Here is a 19,333-nt window from a genome sequence, read left to right as displayed (position 1 = left end):
AAAAGGGGGGTGGGGAGAAATGGTAAAATAGCAGATCTAAGAAGCTCTTAGACGGACAGTTCTCCTATCAATCAAGACAGGAGCTGAGTGACTTTGGACAGTTTTATTAGTGATACTGGACAAGACAGTAAAGACATCTGGATAATTGAGACCAAGAACATAAAAAATGCCTTTAAGTGACTCAGATCATTCTCATGGGCTGTGTATGTAATTCGAAGGTTGTTATTTTGCTTGAAGTTTTGATTTCCAGTATTTCTACCATTCATCAAATGCAGCTGGATTGACCCATTAATCAGATACCTCGTTTCCTCTTCCTCCTCATAATGACATATCAGGTCAACTATACTATGACCCAGAAAGACTTAATGGACCTTCATCAGCCTTTGATGGATAAAGATTTGGGCTTTGGGGCCTCAAGATCACTAAATTATGGACCTAGGTAGAATGTAAACTCAAAAGGAATTATTTATCTTATCAACACTGGCAGCAGGTTCACAAGGTATGCCTTTGATAATTCAGTATTTGCTGTATTGTACTGGTGAAATGAAAATGAGGGTCCATAGCCCCTACACAACATGTAGTGACAAACAATCAGTTTTCCTGCCTTCAGTTTCCTCTTGAAAGATATTCTCTAATCAAAATTCCTGAAAGCAGGAAGAACAAATGGTTTGTGGTAAATAACACCCCTGGTCCAGTCTAAGGAGAGAGAGTTTGTACTAGATTCATATTATCCCTGTTCCCTACTGTATGACAGAGGCAGGATGCTTTAGTCTAGACAAAGAGATGGTACTCTGGGAGATCTGTGATTGTGGATGATACTCTCTGAGCCTCAATTTTTAATCCATGAAATAAATGCTCCTTTTGCAGGATGAAGCTTCTCTTTCTCTCTCTGAAACTTCTTCAAGAATATGCCCCCATAGGGGCAGCTAGGTGGCGTAGTGGATAAAGCACCAGCCCTAGAGTCAGGAGTACCTGGGTTCAAATCCAGTCTCAGACACTTAATAATTACCTAGCTGTGTGGCCTTGGGCAAGCCACTTAACCCCATTTGCCTTGTTGGCATCTGGGACAAAGTCCTAGTTAACTCACTACAGTCCTGGATTCTGTAGAAGAATAAGTAGCTCTGGAGCTCGATAGAGGTCAAAACTTATTTGGTCCCAGCATAGGACAGCTATTTATTTATCAGTTGCATATTTGGATTACAGAGAAGTGTCCTGTGGAACTTGACATAGGAGTCCAGAAGTAGTATAGTAGGGGAGGTGGGGAGGGTGAGAAAGGGGTGAGGGAGATCTGAAGGTCAATTCCAGGCTTATCATTAATTAGTTGTATGACCTCGGACAACTTACTGAATTTATGTCTTCTTTAGTCTTCATTCCCCTTCCAGTTCTGCTCCTGACTTCCCAGAATTCAAAATTATGCCTCAGCTGCTCTGTCAGCTTGGAACTTCCCTTAATACTGAGAGCCTTCTAGGTCTTGAATATCAAGAACCACTGTAGCATTTTCATTCTGGAATAGCCCTCCTCCAGATTGTCACATTCCTCTTCTCTAACAAAATTTGCTTCTTTCATTTTTTAAATGTTTTTAAATAATTGAAAGGAGAATATGACAAACAGAGGAGATATGGAAAAATTGGGATACTAATTCATTGTCAGTGGAATTGTGAACTGACCAAGCATTTTGGAGAACAATCTGGAATTATGCCCAAAGTGTTATTAAACAGTCAATGCCCTTTTGATGCAACAACACTAGGTTTATTTTCAAAACTGATAAGGAAAATGGGAAACAAAACCTTCATGTTATATGTTCTTCTCTCATTAAAACTGACCTCAGCTACTTATTAGCAGTCTGACCCTGGACAAGTCACTTAACACTTTTGGTTTCAATCTCTTCATCTGTAAAATAAGATGGAAAAGGAAATAGCAAATAATTTAGTATCTCTGTGAAGAATTTTCTAAATGAGGTCACACAGAATCATACTGAACAAAAACAACAATGCTTATACTTACCTGAGGAGATATAGGAGGATGGGGAGAATAGTATGTAGTGACTGGGTGGCGGTGGGGGGGCGGGGTGGAGGGTGAAAGCACTAGGACTGGAGTTAGAAGATCTGAGTGCCTTTACTGGCCCTCAGATATTAGGAGTATGTGAACTTTTTTCCCTTCCCCCCCCAATGATTTAATATTTTATTTCCCCCAATTACATATAAAAACAATTTTTAGTATTAAATTTCTAAAATTCTCTCACTCCCCTCTCCCCCCCAAAAACAGAAGGCAGATGATTTATATAAATCATACATATGAGGTCCTGCAAAATGCATTTTCATGTTGGTCATGTTGGGAAAGAAAACACATTATTGTTATTTTTTTTTATTTTTCAAGGCAGTGGGTTAAGTGGCACATTATTGTTATTACTGTGTATAATGTTCTTCTGGTTCTGCTCACTTCACTTTGCATCAGTTCATATAATTCTTTCTAGATTTCTCTGAGAGTATCCTGTTTGACATTTCTTATAGCAAAACAATACTCCAACACAAGCACGTATAACATGTTCAGCCATTCAGCAATTGATGGACGTTCCCTCAGTTTCCAATGCTTTCCCACCATTAAAAAAACTGCTATAAATATCTTTAGCCAAATAGGTCCTTTCCTTTTTTCTTTTTTATCTCTTTGGGATATACTGGTATTGACTGGTATTGCTTGGGCATAGGTATATATATATATATATATAATTTTCCCACATCCCCTGTAATAGTTGTCATTTTTTTCTGTCCTATTATTCAATTTGATAGGTGTGGGTTGGTAGCTCAAGATGTTTTAATTTACATTTATCAATGATGGTTTAGAGCATATTTCCTTCTTTGAGTTAGTTCTGATGAGAGTAAGGTTCATCTGTTTCCCCCTCCAGCTCTCATCTTTCTTTCCAGTGCCTTTTGTGCCTTATTTATGTGAAATAATTTACCCCATTCTATTATTCTCTTTCTTTCTCCCAGAACATTCTTTCTCATCCCTTAATTTTATTTTTTTAGATATTCATACCATCATATTCAACTTACACTCCTTCTAAATGCCCTAATAGTGAGAAGGTTTTTAGGAATTACAATTATCATCTTTCCATGTGGGAATATAAACAGTTTAATAATACTTAGTCCTTTAGGATTTCCCTTTCCTATTTACCTTTATATGCTTCCCCTGAATCTTGTATTTGAAAGTCAAATTTTCTATTCAGCTTTGATATTTTTTATTCAGGAATGCTTAAAAGTGTTCTATTTCATTGAAAATCTATTTTTTGACCTGATAGAGTATATTCTTTTGCTTGTTTGTTTGATTTTCAAGGCAATGGGATTAAGTGGTTTGCCTAAGGCCACACAGCTAGGTAATTATTAAGTGTCTAAGGCTGGATTTGAACTCGGGTACTCCTGACTCCAGGGCCAGTGCTCTATCCACTGTGCCACCTAGCTGCCTCAATAGATTATAGTCTGTTTTGCTGGGTAGGTGATTCTTGGTTGTAATCCTAGGTCTTTTGACCTCTGGAATATAATATACCAAGGCCTCTGATCCTTTAAGGCAAAAACTTCCCACATCTTGTTATTCTGACTGCAGCTCTACAATATTTAGATTAATTCTCTTTGTCTTGAGGTTCTCATTTAGGAGATGAGAGGTGGATTCTTTGAATTTCTATTTTACTCTCTGGTTCTAGACTATCAGGGCAGTTTTCCTTGATATGATATGTAGCTCTTTTTCAGGTAGTCCAATAATTTTAAAATTCTCTCTTCTGAATCAGTTTTCCAGGTCAGTTGTTTTTCCAATGAGACATTTCACATTTCCTTCTATTTATTCATTCTTTTGATTTTGATCCATTGTTTTTTATGTGTCATAAAGTTATTAGCTTCCACATGCCCAATTCTCATTTTTAAGGAATTTTTCTTTGGTGAGCTTTTGTACTTCTTTTCTATTTGACCAATTCTACTTTTTAAAGAGTTCTTTTCTTCACTGAAGTTTTGTACCTCTTTTTCCATTTAGTCAATTCTACTTTTTCTCATTGAATTTTTTTTTCTCATTTTTTAGCCATTTACATTTACTCTTTTGCCATTTGGCTTATTCTGTTTTTTTTAATTATATTTGCTGTTGACTCCTTTTTTCTGATTTTTTTACATCACTCTCATTTTCCTAATTTTTCCTTTTTTTTACTTGATTTTTAAATCCTTTTCTGATCTCTTCCATGACCTGGGACCAATTCATATTTTTTGAAGGTTTAGATATAACAATTTTCACTATGTTGTCTTCTCTTGAATACTAACATTTATAAGGAAATTTTCTGAGGATAGCTCATTTTTTCCTACCTATTTCTTTAATTTCAATTGTATACTAAAGGGGAGTTCTCTTTCTGGGATTGAGGGTTCATGTTTCCAATATTTTGTGGGTTTTGTGTAGCTATTTTCAAAGCTAGTTCTGGGTACCTGTAAGTTTTCATTTTTTCCAATGTGGAATGATCTGAGAAATGTGTGTTTACTTCTCTCCTGACCTGTGAGTGACCATAAGCACTCTTTTCAACTCTGAAACTGCGACCAAGGTCGCTTCACCACTGCAGTCATAAACTGTGGTGTACTAGTACTCTTCCTCATCCTGAGACTCCCACCAGGACTGTGACCTATATCCAAGTACAACCCATGCAACATAGACCCGCCTCTACTGCCAGCAAAAGGAGCTATGTAATAGCCTTCTGATCAGCTGTCTATCCCCCTAACCATCTATTGGCTGAGAACTCTGCTGCTGATTCAATCACTCTCAAGGCCTGTTACTGGTTTCTTGGGGCCCATTATATACTGGTGTGACTTGTTCTCCCTATTACACTAGGGTGATAGAACTTTCCTGCTAATCAAATAAGTTGTTTGGGACAGGACATTTTTTTCACTCTGTCCTTTTGTGGGTTCTGCCACTCCAGAATTTGTTTAGGGGCATTATTTAAAATTGTTTGAAGGGGAATTTGGGAGAGCTCAAGTGAGACCCTCCCTTTTCTCTGCCACATCAGCTCCGTCCCAGTGTGTGAGCTTTTACACCAAATTGGGCAAAAGGAGTTTAATACTCCAATTTAAGATGAGCAAACCCCTATTGTTCTTGAATTTCCAATCAAGAGCCATTCAAATGCATAAGGTTAGACAAAAAGATTGATAGAATTCCTCTGGAGTCTGGTATTCTGGGTTCCTAGCTGCATGTCTTCCCTCTCAGAATGACGGGATTGATCTGCCCAGTCTGTATCATCTAAATTCCTACTAAGTCTGTTTATAATCTCATCATTTGTTTCTCTCTGTTTTCCACTCAATCAGATCACAAACAGCTTAGACCAGGTTACAAAGCCAATTACCTGAAAATAAACAAATTTAAAATGAGAATACAAACTAATTAAACAGTTGATAGAAAACAAAAACAAGAACACTAAAAATATCAGCCCATATCTAGAGCCTCAAGACAAGCATCAGGTCCTTTCTGAAGCACCAAATCTCTCTTTTTTATTATAAAAATATTTTGTTTTCCAATTATATACAATATTAGTTTTTACTTATCATTTTTTGGTAAGATTTTGAATTTTACACTCCCCACTCTCCCTTCTCTCCTCCCACAGAAGGCAATATGATAATCTTAACATTGTTTCCATGCTTTGCAATGATCAAATTGAATGTGTTGATAGAAAAAAAAATATCCTTGAGGAAAAAATAAACTATTAGAGATAGCAAAATTATGTAATACATAAGACAACTGTTTTTTTTTAAATTGAAGGGAATAGTCTTTGGTGTTTGTTTAAATTCCACATCACCAAATTTCTCTTGATCCACCATTTTCTCCATCATTCAGAAATATGAAAGTTAAACCAAAAGCATCTGACCAAAATCCTGACAAAAGAAAGAACTATCTACCAAATAATACTCAAAGTCTACATTTATTCACAGAATTTAAATCCTATATATTTGCTCCCTACTTTTGTGACCTTGGGTATTTAACTCTTCTGAACATGAGAATTTCATTTGAAAAATTAGTGCCTTGGACTAAATTTCTTATGACAATCATGAGATCACTATCTGTTGTTGAGTGGGACCTCCAAACCTGCCTTCTGAATGCTCCCCCCAGCACAGTTAACTCTTTGGTATGCAGGATGCCAATCTCTTTGAGTAACCTGTGTATTACTAGTAGATCATAGAATGCTTTCAGAAACAGGCCCTAGTAATGCTTCCCATAGTGAACCTTTCTCCCTCTGAACCTTGATTTCACCATCTGCAGATATCCCATCTTCTGTCTCTTCCATCCTATTTAGCACACTCATTCCCACATTATCCCCTGCATCCACAAAAACGGAGTTCTCTCTGGTTTATGCCCACCATCTTTGATGTGATAAGAGAGGTTCATCAAATTCGGTGGGATTGCACCATATTAAGGGATAAATCAATGTGCAATTGCAAATAGAAGTAATGTCCAAGTTTGTGAGAAGATATTTTGCCCAGTTTAGGCAAGCAAATTCTGTTTATATGCAAATGAGCACTGTGAGAGCTGATTTCTAGAGCATTAACTAAAGTATTAATGCTTGGGGCTAGTGGTATAATTGAGTCATAAATGTCGCCCATTCCCTCTCCCACCTAAGTGTTTGTTGACGGAAAATGAATTCCTCCAAAGACTGACATTTAAAATCAAGAATAATAACTACCTTTCCCAAGACAAGCTGATGCTTCAGAAAGGCAAATGGTTGAAAAAAGATGGTGAGGCAGGAGGCACCTGATCAAGTACTCTTCTTTGGGGTCCCCCTGGATAATGGATTCACCTTATCTCTCTTTATCTTGAGCTCCCATTTTATTAGATGTTTTAGCCTTTGCCATATAACTAGCACTCCTTCACCTGTGTTGGTAATACTATGGATAGCCATTAAAGGAATTACACAAGGGAAGAGATAATTATGCATAATTAATTCACTTCAACCCTCTTCATCCCTCTTCTTCTCCCCACTCTCCACTCCTATTCTTTGCTAATGAAGTTGGAGAAAGGGTAAAAGCCAATAATTAAAGCCCGAAGTAATTGGAATTTTGCCTAATAGAAATTCTGACCCAGGAAGACCAGACCAAGAGATTGTAGATTGTTTCTTGGTTTCAAACGTACTTTCCCAAAGTGTTAGCCCTCCTAGGTGATCTCTGGAGAGCTGAATAATTTGTTGCTAAAAATGAATGCTTTCAGGTCCTCTCTCATGATTGGTATGTAACATGGTGCCATCTTCAGCATATTTGTAAAGTTCACCTGTTAATAAGAGGGTCAAAGCTGCTGCCAGCTTAATCTTTTAAGCTCTCTCATAACTGCAATAAAACCACATTATTGGTCATACTATGCTGGGTGTCAATTAGCTAGGTCCAAGTTGGCATTATGGAGTGGGTTTTTGTGCTGTATTTGTTTCATGGATAAAGTTGGAAATATAAAAGCCAAGCTGTGTCTTTTATCCTTTAGTTATTTATGCTTCTACAAAGTATATTTTTTAAATCATTGAGTATTATGCAAATATTAAATTCTTCCATGGAGCATCATGGTCCCACTTATGATTTTTTAGGGAAGTCTTAACAATATAGATAGCCATATATTTAGAACTAGAAGAGACCTTAGAAGCTTCTGAGTTCAACTCTCTCATTTTACAGATGAGGAAATTGAGGGTCAGAAAAATTATGCAATTTTCTCTGAGTTGACAGTCAATAAGCACCCAGATGGGTCCCAAGGAAAAACTGAAGCTGGTGACTTTGCATAACCTCTCTTCACTTAAATCCAATTTACTCAAATGCCATGACTTCACCTCCCTTATGTCCTAGTTTTCTTTGAGAACAAGCAACAGCAACAAGTATTAAGTCCCTACTATGTACTGGAGATAGAAAGAATGGTCAAGGGCACTTCCTGTGTCTAAGTATCTCGAATTCTAGTAGAGAAAGCCCATTTTCAGTAAGACTGAAAGCTTTGGAGTCTAAGTTTCTGGACTCCAAAGTTAATGCTCTATCTGCCATCCTATGACTGTTACTAGAATACTTCTAGTATTAGAGATAGTTGACTCTGAGGATGATTTGCTCAGGGTAACTCAGTCAATAGGTATCAGAAGTAGAATTTGAATTCCAGACTGTATGACTACCTCGTGATACTGCCTTGTCATTGTTAGAATGTGAAAACCAGAGAGGATGCTCTTCCCACAGCCCTTTCCAAGGGACAAGCTTTGCAGGAACCAATCAGCTCTTATTAAAAAATGCAGTCTTGCTATGTTTCTTTTTTCTTTTGTATTTGTTTTAAATTTTAGGAATTATTTTAAAAAATACAACCAAGGCAATACTGAAGGTAGGATACCCGCTAACAATGCTTCTATTTACCACCCATGTGGCCCTGGGCAAGTCTCTTCACCTCCCCCACCCTTGCCCTCAGTTTTCTCATCTATAAAAGAATCATCTCAGATTCCTGCTTCCTGGAGCAAAGGCCCTGTGGAAGTTGGATATAATGAATTTACAATGTATTGTCAACATAGTTTGCCAGTTCTATTTATAGCAGTAACTCGAATAAGGGTAGAAAAGGTAGTTGGTAAGAATGATCAAGGTCTGAGATTTGGCAGAGAATGAGTATTTGTAAGGAAAGGGGGCAAGAGATTCAAAAGCAGAGAAAGTTTAGAGTAGAAATAACTCACTGTAGGATCAAGAAAGTGAGAGAGGGTCAAGATAGTCAAAGCAATTATGAGAAAATACTAAGAGATAGAGAGATTCAGGGTCATAATGAAGGTAAAGTTCAGAAATATTGAAGAATTGGGAGAAATGGGATCATTGAAGAATATATAATCATATAGAGGAATATGAGTGTTTTAAATTAAGGAAGTAGAACATTTGGGGGCAAGATTAAAATTCACAGTGTAACCATTCTTGGATGTGGCTGAGGTAGAGAAAAGGAATTAAATAGGTCATGAGATGAAAGGAGTCTGAGGAGCAAGAGGTGAAGGAGTTTGAGGGAACTTCAATAAGGATGTTGATAGTTATACATTTATTTTTTATTTTTATTTTTTTTTCAAGGCAAATGGGGTTAAGTGGTTTGCCCAAGGCCATACATCTAGGTAATTATGAAGTGTCTGAGGCCGGATTTGAACTCAAGTACTCCTGACTCCAGGGCCAGTGCTCTATCCACTGTGCCACCTAGCTGCCCCCAAGTTATACATTAACCTATATCAGATAACTTGCTGTCAAGGGGAGGGGAGAAGAAATGAAGGGAGGGGAAAAGATGTGGAATTCAAAATCTTATAAAAATAAATGTTGAAAACTTTTTGCTTGTAGTCAGAAAAAATTAATTTAAAAAAGTTCAATTATTCCTTTAATGTTATTAAATGGTTATACCCCTATTGGTCTCTCCATGTAACTAAGATATATTTTAATTTTTGCAATTAACAAAAATATGCTATCTTTTGTGGGAGTCCATAAGGAGTCTAGAGGAGTCTTTTAGAATCCCCCCAAAAAATAAAGGTGTTGACATTCCCTAGCATAAGGGCAGGTATTGGAGAGGAGAAGAAAATGGAGAGCCAGGTTTGTAACTCCCTAACAAAAGAAGCTTGTATACAGCAATTACTGTGATTTGAATTGAGCAGGAAATTTTGAGCAAATTATCTCCAAAGGAGAAAAGGTTACTGAGTGATAGTAGTAAAGGCAGAGTTTAGAAGATCACATGGGAAGCAAGGAGTTTTCCAACTCTCCTTCCAGGAGGAGTGTGTCAGGGAGGCTATGAATAGAAGCATAGTCACTGGGGAAGAGAAGGATCAATTTTTAGGAATTCTATTGAGAAGGAATTTTCTACTTAAGATTGCTCTTCCATATCATGCCTCAGTCCCTTGCTACTTGCTCCTCCAACTCTGGGGCCATATGATTATTCTTTTTCTCCCCAGAAGACTAATTGCAGAAACTCATCAAATGATATTCAAGAAAACTGAGACCCAGGAAGGAAAGCACTTTTGCCAAAATCATAGTTAGTAAATAACAGAATTGTAATTTGAATCCAACTATACTTTCAAACCCATTATTCTTTCCCCTTTACTACATAGTCACTCCAAAGAACAATTTTGTAGCCAATGACATTAAACAACCACTTTTAATGCCTCTAAATATCCATTTTCAGATCTATAAATCAGGTATCATAATGTTTGTAGTATCTATTGAACCTCAGGAGGGTGTTGTTAGAAGAGTATTTTATGATATTGTTGCCATCATTGCTCTGAAGACAGAGTGAGCCTGTTCAAGGCATGGATTCATTTCTTGTTAGAGCAATGTTCCCTAGAAACGTAGTGGAATGGAGGTAGAAATAAGTGAGGTAAGGAGGAAATGTCATGTGAGAGAGATAGATTGCTTCAGTTCAAATTTAAAAACAAAAATTAATATAAAATTTTAAAAATTTTAGCAATAATCAAATTTGTTTCCTATATAGTCTAAGAGTTTACAGTTATATAGTGGCAGAAGCCCTGGATTTGGATGTCAAAATGAATGAATGAATGAAAAAATGAAAAAAATTGCTAAATTTGGGGGTTACAAATAGAAAAGTAAAATCCTGCTCTCAGAAAACACTTTCTAATGGGAAAGTGTTTAATGTTTAATCCCTGCCTCTATCATTTATTTCCTGTGGGATTTTAAATGGGTCACTTATCTCCCTAGACCTCAGTTTCCTCACATGAAAAATGATATCATTAGTTTGGCCTAGCATTTCCAGAAGATCTCTGAAGTCCTTTTCATCTACAAGTTTTAGGGTTTTAGCCAAAGGCAGGCAATTTTTGAGAATCATCACAACTCAAATGTTGACTCTGAGGCCAAGTATTAGGAGTGAATTATGTTCCAACAGGGTGGGGTTAATTTGAGATTAAAGAAGAAATCTTCTTTATGCTCTTTTACCTTTAAACATGAATTTATTTCATTTTCTTGTAGACAGAAAAGATTTCAATTGTTTTTTTGTACACTGATAAAGTAGTCTTCTGGCAAAGTGGGAGGGGATTGGTGGAAGAAAGATGAGTGCCATCGGTCACCAGTAAACAAGTAAATGCAAAATCCTGGAATAATCAAATTAAGTCTCAGATAAGTATGAAACTCAGACTTCTTAAACATTTGAGGGTCTGTAGATATCAGGGTTCTAATCCCAGTAGGAAAAAGAGACTAGAGATTGAACCCAGCCAGACAGGCCCGGGTGAGAAGATCACAGTGGAGGACTTCGGACAGGCAAAAGGCAACTTTAAGGCAATGGGCACTTGGGATCTGGGAGGGAAAGGATATCAAATAGATAGAAGTGACTCAAAGATTAATCTGTTTTATTTTCAAACATTTTCCCAAGACCAGTTCTTGGAGCATTCGTTGATTTTCTTGGGAAGAAGTGGCATGGGAGGATGGACTTTTACAAAACTTTGTTGAGTGGAATTTGATGGTGGCAATGAGCACCAACCTCTAAAACTCAGCCACAAACAATTCTGTAACACAATACCCCTGCAGAGACTGGGAATATAAAATAAAACAAGTTAGTGTTGTCCTTCAGAGTCAACTTGGAGACATCCATCTAATTTTACTTGTCTAGCTAGCTAGCTATCTCTACAACTGTATGTCTGTCTATGTTGTCATAGCCTCATATAACTCTGAAGCATCTCATTTTGAATTGTTTTCCAAACATCTAGCAAATCCTTTTTAATATTCTCAGTGCTGGTATATCTTCATCATTTAAAGGTAGATTTTTCTTAATAGTCAAATGTCATCCAGGTCCAAGTCTTTGATCAATAGTTTGTTTCTAAAATAAAAATGTGGTTAATAAAGGAATTTCAAAAAAGGAGTTTCATCAATGCATTTAGTGGTGGGAGTAGTATTTGTTAAGTAAACAACTTCTTAAGGTGGCTTTGATGGGCCACAGCCAATGGAATAATTGTGTTCTCCTCTAAAAATCCTATAACTTCATAGTCATATCCTGTAATTCTAACCTACTATCCTGTTAATAGAACAAAAAAAGACTATTCTGTGCATTGGCATCAAAATATTTTTCTGTCTCCCAGAGTGAAGTAGCTTAACCACCATAGAGCATTGTGCTGCATACCAATTATTAAATGGTGTCACTTCCATTGAGGTAGGAGCTTACTCTGAGGAAGAAAAGATCATTTCATTTCCTTTTTTTTTAAATTTCCTATGAGAAATGTATGGAGTAGTAGATAGAAGGTTATTATGGAGTTAGGAACACCTGGGTTCAAATCTTTCCTTTGAAAAAGGAAAAGCTCTGTGAATATAAACAGATTAACTTCTCATGGTTCCTGGTTAAATCTCCAAGATTAGAAGTTATAGACAGTATGTCAATTTTCAGTGGTAGAGGGAGTTTACAGACTTGGAATTTCCCTACACAAATGAAAAGCCAGGTATAGACCCCCAAAAGATAATATTCTCTAAACTGGGAAATTGTAAATTCTTCAGCCATGCCCCAAATGTAGGATTTAGATAATTAATTAACTAGAAGAACCTTTGACAAATACATCCACTTTAGCCAGATGGTGAGTGCAGCCAGCCAATTTGTAGGGTTTAATCATTCACTGGTGTCCATGTCCTTGCTCACTTGCAGAGTCAGTGTGTGTCTTTTCTGTGGTTACCTCTGGAACAATGCAGAAGTATAGAATAAGATTTGTAGCCAATCATTATTTTTATAATGGTCATTTTTCTTGAGCTGTAAATAGCTCCTTCTTTAGCCAGCATTCCAAAGATAAGGTGATGTTAGTAGCAACTCATTCCTCATTGATAATTATTTAAATAAATGTATCTGGACCTTAATTATGAATGACCACTTTGGGCAGCGATGCCTGCTAAGCAGCTGGCAAATGAATTAGCTCTATTGGTCATTCCTTTGATAGTCTATGTGTCCAGCATGCATTTACAGAAGCTGATGGATTGCTGGGAAAGTGTCCCTCTTAACTTCAACAACTCATTTTTAGAGTTGGGAAATGTTAGAAGCCAACAAAACATTTCTTCTTTTCCATTTGGACATGAGTAGCTGCTATGTAATAGGAAATTATGGTGTGTCTAACTAATGACAGAAAAGGAAGGAGCACTTGAATTTACTCACAATCTATCCAGTTGATTTCATTACTATGTATTTAATAAAATGTCCCTTGATTCTTGGCTAAATGTGTGAAAACAAGATGCTTGCCTTAAGAAGCTCATTTCCTATAAAGGATATGAGCAAATCTGTGTGTGGACAATAGGCAATGAGTGGATTATTAAAGTAAAGATAATTATTATACAGGTTTAAATCTAGACCACCTTTCTTTTTTTAGAAAGATCTTATTTCTTTTGAGTTTTACAATTTTCTCCCCTATTCTTGCTTCCCTCCCTCCACCCCATACAGAAGGCAGTCTGTTAGTCTTTACATCATTTCCATGGTATACATTGATCTCAGTTGAATATGAAGAGAGAGAAATTATATCCTTAAGGAAGAAAAATAAAGTATAAGAGATAGCAAAATTACATAATAAGATAATGGGTTTTTCCCCCTAAATTGAACGTAATAGTTTTTGATCTTTGTTCAAATTCCACAGTTGTTTCTCTGGATACAGATGGTATTCTCCATTGCAGACAGCCCCAAAACTGTCCCTGATTGTTGCATTGATGGAATGAGCAAGGCCATCAAGGTTGATCATCACCCCCATTTTGCTGTTAGGGTGTACGGTGTTTTTCTGGGTCTGCTCATCTCACTTAGGATCAGTTCATACAAATCCCTCCAGGCTTCCCTGAATTCCCGTCCCTCCTGGTTTCTAATAGAACAATAGTGTTCCATGACATACATACACCACAGTTTGTTCAGCCATTCCCCAAGTGAAGGACATTCACTTAATTTACAGTTCTTTGCCACGACAAACAGGGCTGCTATAAATATTTTTGTACAAGTGATGTTTTTACCCTTTTTCATAATAGGGTATAGACCCAGTAGTGATATTGCTGGATCAAAGGGTATGCATATTTTTGTTGCCCAAAATTATTATTTTTTTATGTTTTTATTTAATCCAATCATTTTGGGGTTTTTTTTTGGCAAGGCAATGGAGTTAAATGACTTGCCCAAGGCCACACAGCTAGGGAATTATTAAGTGTCTGAAGCCAAATTTGAACTTAGGTCCTACTGACTCCAGGACCAGTGCTCTATCTACTGCATCATCTAGCTGCCCCCACAGACCCACCTTTCTTTTACTCAATGTTGGGGACTGTGTATGAGATATGAACTTTGGATATAATGGAAGATTGCATTGTTATATTGGTTAGTTTTGCCAAACTGATTTTTTCCTCTCTTTTATATTCTATATTACAGAAGATATTTCATTAGTTGGAGAGGAAGGAGAGATATATTTCCAAATAAATGTGATATAAAAACAAAGATATCAACAAAAATTAATGCTTTTAAAAAAGATTTAAATTTCAAAAGGACCTCAGGTCATCTAGTTCAACCCATACCAAAAAAGAAATCTCTAAATCTAATATACTCAACAAGGATTCTTTCAGCCTCTGTTTGGTAGTCAATTCTACTTTTAGAAAACCCTAATTGTTAAAAAAAAAAAAAAGGTTTTTTTCTCCTGTTAGCAAACTTAAATGTGCTCCTTTGCAACTTCCTCCTATTATTCCTTACTCTTCCATCTGGGTCAACAAAACAAGTCTATTCCTACTCCAGATACTTGAGGCTATCTTGGATGAGTGCCCTGAGTCTTCTCTGGCCTAAACTTTCCTATGATCCAAAACCCTTCACCGTCCTGCTTACTCTCCTCTAAGTATTCTCTAGTTAATCCATATCTTTCTTCGGCTACAATGCACATAATTTAACATAATAAATATTTCAGCTGTCAACAATAATAATAATGATCTAGTTTTATATGGCTAGATAGAGAGTCTTCCAGCATCCTTGTAAAGTAGGTACTATTATTCCTATTTTACAGGGAAACTGAGGTTCGGTAACATGCTCAGATTTACACAATTTAGCCAATGTCTGAAGTTGGATTAGAATTCACACCTCAGAACTCCAAGACCAGTACTCTATCTACAATATGCAAGTTCAGTAGATCTAATACCTCCATATTCCTGGAAACTGCAACTCTCATAATGAAGCCAAAGATCACTTGAGAGTTGGGGGGGTCATATCACACTCTTGACTCCTATGGACCCACGAACTTTGAAATAAGGTCCATAAGAGTCAAGGACCTTATTTCAAAGCTTGTGGGTCCTAGAAACATAGTTCTAGAAATGGAAGAGACTTGAGAGGCTAGGTGCCTTTCTTCATCTAGTCTGGTCCTTCATTTTATAAGGGAGGAAATTAAGGTAAGAGTAACTAAATTCTTAGCCCCCTGTTATAGAGCTACCAAAGTAGCAAAGCCAGTAATCCTACCTAGGTCTAGTCAAAATACTTTGTCTCATTTTGAGGAGTGGGGACTGCAATACAGATGTATTCATTTTTAATCTAAAAGGATCCAAGTTAAAAATCCAAGAAATTTCACTTTCCTCTTCTGTTCAATATGATACTAAGTGAAAGGGGAATATACTGTTTCTTGGACAGAAGGTAGGCAAGCCAACTTTACAAAGTCAGTTCTCCCTCCTGTTTGTTGATTCATGTATTTGCCCTCTTTTGATCACTCATAAAGCTCCTCTCAGGGCCCTGAGTTTCCTGCATCCCCTGTAGTTTTGGCTCCCTGTGTTCCCTTGGCTATTTTGGCTCCTCTTAACTTACAGAAAAGGTATGCATTATTCAGCAGCCAGGGAAATAGCTGCTCCCCCGAATGAATAATCATCTATGCTGGAACTGTAGGAAAGAATGCTGATTACCTCTATGCAATGGGACTCATGTAGCTGTAGCCTACTTTTAAAGTTTGACAGGAGAAGAGAAATTTGTGATCTCTGCTCTCAGAAAGGATGTCATCTTTGAAGAGTCCATTCAAAAGGAATCTTGCCTTCAGTCCAACACCTATATAATTGCACAGGACTTAAGTTGACCATTTCCTAATTTGTCATTTACTGGGTCTGGCCTTTCTTTGATGTACATCCAAAATGCCCAATCTAGCAAATAAAATGAGTAGCCATTCCAAGAAGTTCTCCTTTGCTTTCTCTGAGTCTGCATTTTTTCCCTGGCAAGGCAAAATTGGCCTTATTAAACATCTACTTAACCCAGGAGGAGTTGCAGAGACTAACCAACAAATAATGGTTAATTCTGGATGTCAAAGCTCTAATGAAACAGAAAATGTAAAAGACAGCATTTTAAAATTCAGGGCTCTCTGTAGACCTCCTTGATTTTGTTGTAAGGCCTTCCTCTATAATTCACTTTTGAATAAATGAGTGTAGTTATTGTTATAGCTCTGATCAAAGAACACAGCGGACATTCCTTTTCCCGTGAGCATGCCCTGTTAGATGGATGCTCATGGAAGAATGAGAAAGGAAGGGACCATCTGTTCAGCCAGCCAACTCATCTGAAAGGCAGTATGGCATCATGGAAAAAAAAAGACCAGATTTCAAGGGAAATGACAACTAAAATCCTGCCTTGTCAATAAAGGGGGAGTGGTGATAACATACTAGCAAAAACAGTAATAGAAATAAAAAACAATGGCTAACCTGTTCATTGCATTTCAGGTTTCTAGATCGTTTTATGAAGAGGATTTTGTTTGATTTTCTCAACCTTATGAAACAGGGGCTCCTTATTATTTCCATTTTACTAATCAGGAAAATGAGGCTGAGAGAGGTTAAGCAATTTATTCAGGGATACATGACTAAAGTGTCTGAGGTTGGATTCAAATGATCCCAAAGCAATCATTTGATTTACTATTGCCCAGGTATGAGTACCTACCCCTGCAATCTGGAACTAGTCATTTCACCTCAGATTCCTTGCCTATAAAATCAGGGACTTGTACTGAATAGTCTCTGAAATAGCTTCTAGGCCTCTATTTCTAATTCTACCCTGTATTTCCAGTAAATCCTGCTAATCAGGGAGATAGCCTATGCCAAAGTTAGATCATCCATATGGGACACACTTGCCTTTTAAGTAATAATGGTGCATTTGAATTATCTCTATGGTGGGCACACACCTTCTGTGTTAGCCATTTGTTCAGTTACTTCAATGATGTCCAATTCTTTATGTCTTGGCAAAGGTACTCAAGTGATTTGTGATTGCCCTTTCTAACACATTTTACAGATGAGGAAACTGAGTTATGTGACTTGTTCAGCATCTCACACCCAGTAAGTAAGTATCTGGGCTTATATGTGAACTTAAGTCTTCCTGACTCCAGGCTAGCTGTCCCAGTCCTAGCCAGAGGAACTCTTAATTCAACAAATACATGACTGGATCTATGACTTCTGAAGCCCTTTTAGTTTTGAATCTGTGACATTCTGACCGAAAGGGCAGACTGTGACAAACACTCTGTTAAAAAGTATGTTGTTGGGGGCGGCGAGGTGGTGCAGTGGATAGAGCACCGGCCCTGGAGTCAGGAGGACCTGAGTTCCAATCCAGCCTCAGACACTTAATACTTACCTAGCTGTGTGGCCTTGGGCAAGCCACTTAACCCCATTGCCTTGCAAAAACTAAAAAAAAAGTATGTTGTCCAAAAAATAGTAGAATTCAAAGATATCCTTAATAACATATCCTTTATGTCTAACAATAAGGCTATGCGCTCAGTATCAGTAGCCCTTGAACAGAAGTAGTAACTAGGTCTGTGGTAGACTGCACTGATCCATCTATGTTCTTTTGGCAGACTCTTTAGTGATCCTAGGTGCACACTTGGGAACTGCTTGCAGAGATGGAGAAATAAAGTCACAAAAAAGAATTTTCACCTAGGGGGAATCTCACTTGGAACTGTTTCAGTTCATCTTGCTGACCCCGCCAGTTTCCATTGTGAATTAATAGATCCATTCTCTTTATGGTCTCTAAAAGCTGAAAGAGCCATTATTTTTCTTTTTTCCTACTTATTAGTTTAATAGTAAATGTTTTTTTATCTTTACTAGTAGTAAAGATAGTTTTCAATTCATTTTAATAAGATTTTGAGTTCCAAATTTTTCTCCCTGTCTTCCTTCCCTTTCCATCTCAAGACAACAAACAATCTGATAAAGGTTATACATGTGCAATGCTGTTGAACATATTTCTACATTAATCATGTTGTGAAAGAAGAACCAGAACAAAAGGGAACAACCCAAGAAAAAAAAAAGAAAATAGTGCATTTTAATGTTGCATTCAGACTCCAGATGTTCTTCCTCTGTATGTAGATGACATTGAAAGATCCATTCTTTTTGAGACTTACAAAATGATTGAAATAAATGCATGCAAATTCATATAGGACTTTACTCTCATCTTGAAATCATGGGATAAGTGAGATTGGGGGGGAAATTGTAAAACTCAAAAACTCAAATAAAATCTTTAACAAAATAAAAGAAATCATGGGATCATAGATCTAGAGATGGAAGCTCTATGTTCAGTTCAGTCATGTCCAATTCTTTGTGAGCTCATTTGGAGTTTTCTTGGCAAAGATCCTGGATGGTTTGCTATTTCCTGCTTCTCCAGCATTTTACGCTGAGGGAAACAGGGTCAAGTCATCATATGATTTACTTGCCCAGGATCATTCAGCTAGTAAGTGTTTGAGGCTAGATTTGAATTCAAAAAGATGTTTTCCAGACCCCAGGTCAGGCACTCTGTCCTCTGTGCCACCTAGATATCCCTAAAGATAACTTAGAGATCATCTAGTCCAGAGGTATCAAACTCTTGGAGGGCAAGCTCTAAGCTCCATAATGTCCAGACTAAAATATAGTTGGAAAATATCTCACAAAATAAATAAAAATACAAAATAACACATTTTTATTGTGGTTTTTTTTAAGTCACTAGGTGGTATAGTGTATAGAACCCTGGATCTGGAGTCAGAAAGTCATGAGTTCAAATCTAGCCTCAGACCCTTAATGACTGGGTGACAGTGGTCAAGTCATTTAACCCTTGTTTGCCTCAATTTCTCATTTGAAAAAAAAAGTGAAGGAAATGGCAAACCATTCTAGTATCTTTGCCAAGAAATCCCCAAATGGGGTCACAAACAATCGGACACGACTGAATGACTAAATAACAATTCAATTTGTAGTCCCTGTTTCTATTTGTTTTTCACACTCTGATCTAGTCTACTCCCAATGAACTGAGGCCCAGATAAGTGAAGAGCTTTGATCAATATCACAGTTTACAGAGCAAGTCAGAGCCAGAATTCAAACCCAGATTCCCTCTGTTCTTTTTACCACATCTTGAGTTAAATGTTTGTAATGATAAATAACACACTCTTGATAATGAGTCCTGCTAATAGAGAGAAAAA

At 37.1% G+C, this 19,333-nt stretch overlaps 1 protein-coding gene across 1 annotated transcript in view; it reads left to right on the top strand.

The window, feature by feature from the left end:
* Window positions 1-19,333, top strand: part of CPNE4 (copine 4) — a 340,001-nt gene that overhangs the window by 185,856 nt on the left and 134,812 nt on the right. The gene's annotated exons all lie outside the window — the stretch shown is intronic.

This window comes from Macrotis lagotis, chromosome 7, assembly GCF_037893015.1.
Source record: "Macrotis lagotis isolate mMagLag1 chromosome 7, bilby.v1.9.chrom.fasta, whole genome shotgun sequence".
Lineage (NCBI taxonomy): Eukaryota > Metazoa > Chordata > Mammalia > Peramelemorphia > Peramelidae > Macrotis > Macrotis lagotis.
The sequence above is the reverse complement of the archived record's forward strand: the minus strand, read 5'-3'. Positions and strand labels throughout refer to the sequence as shown.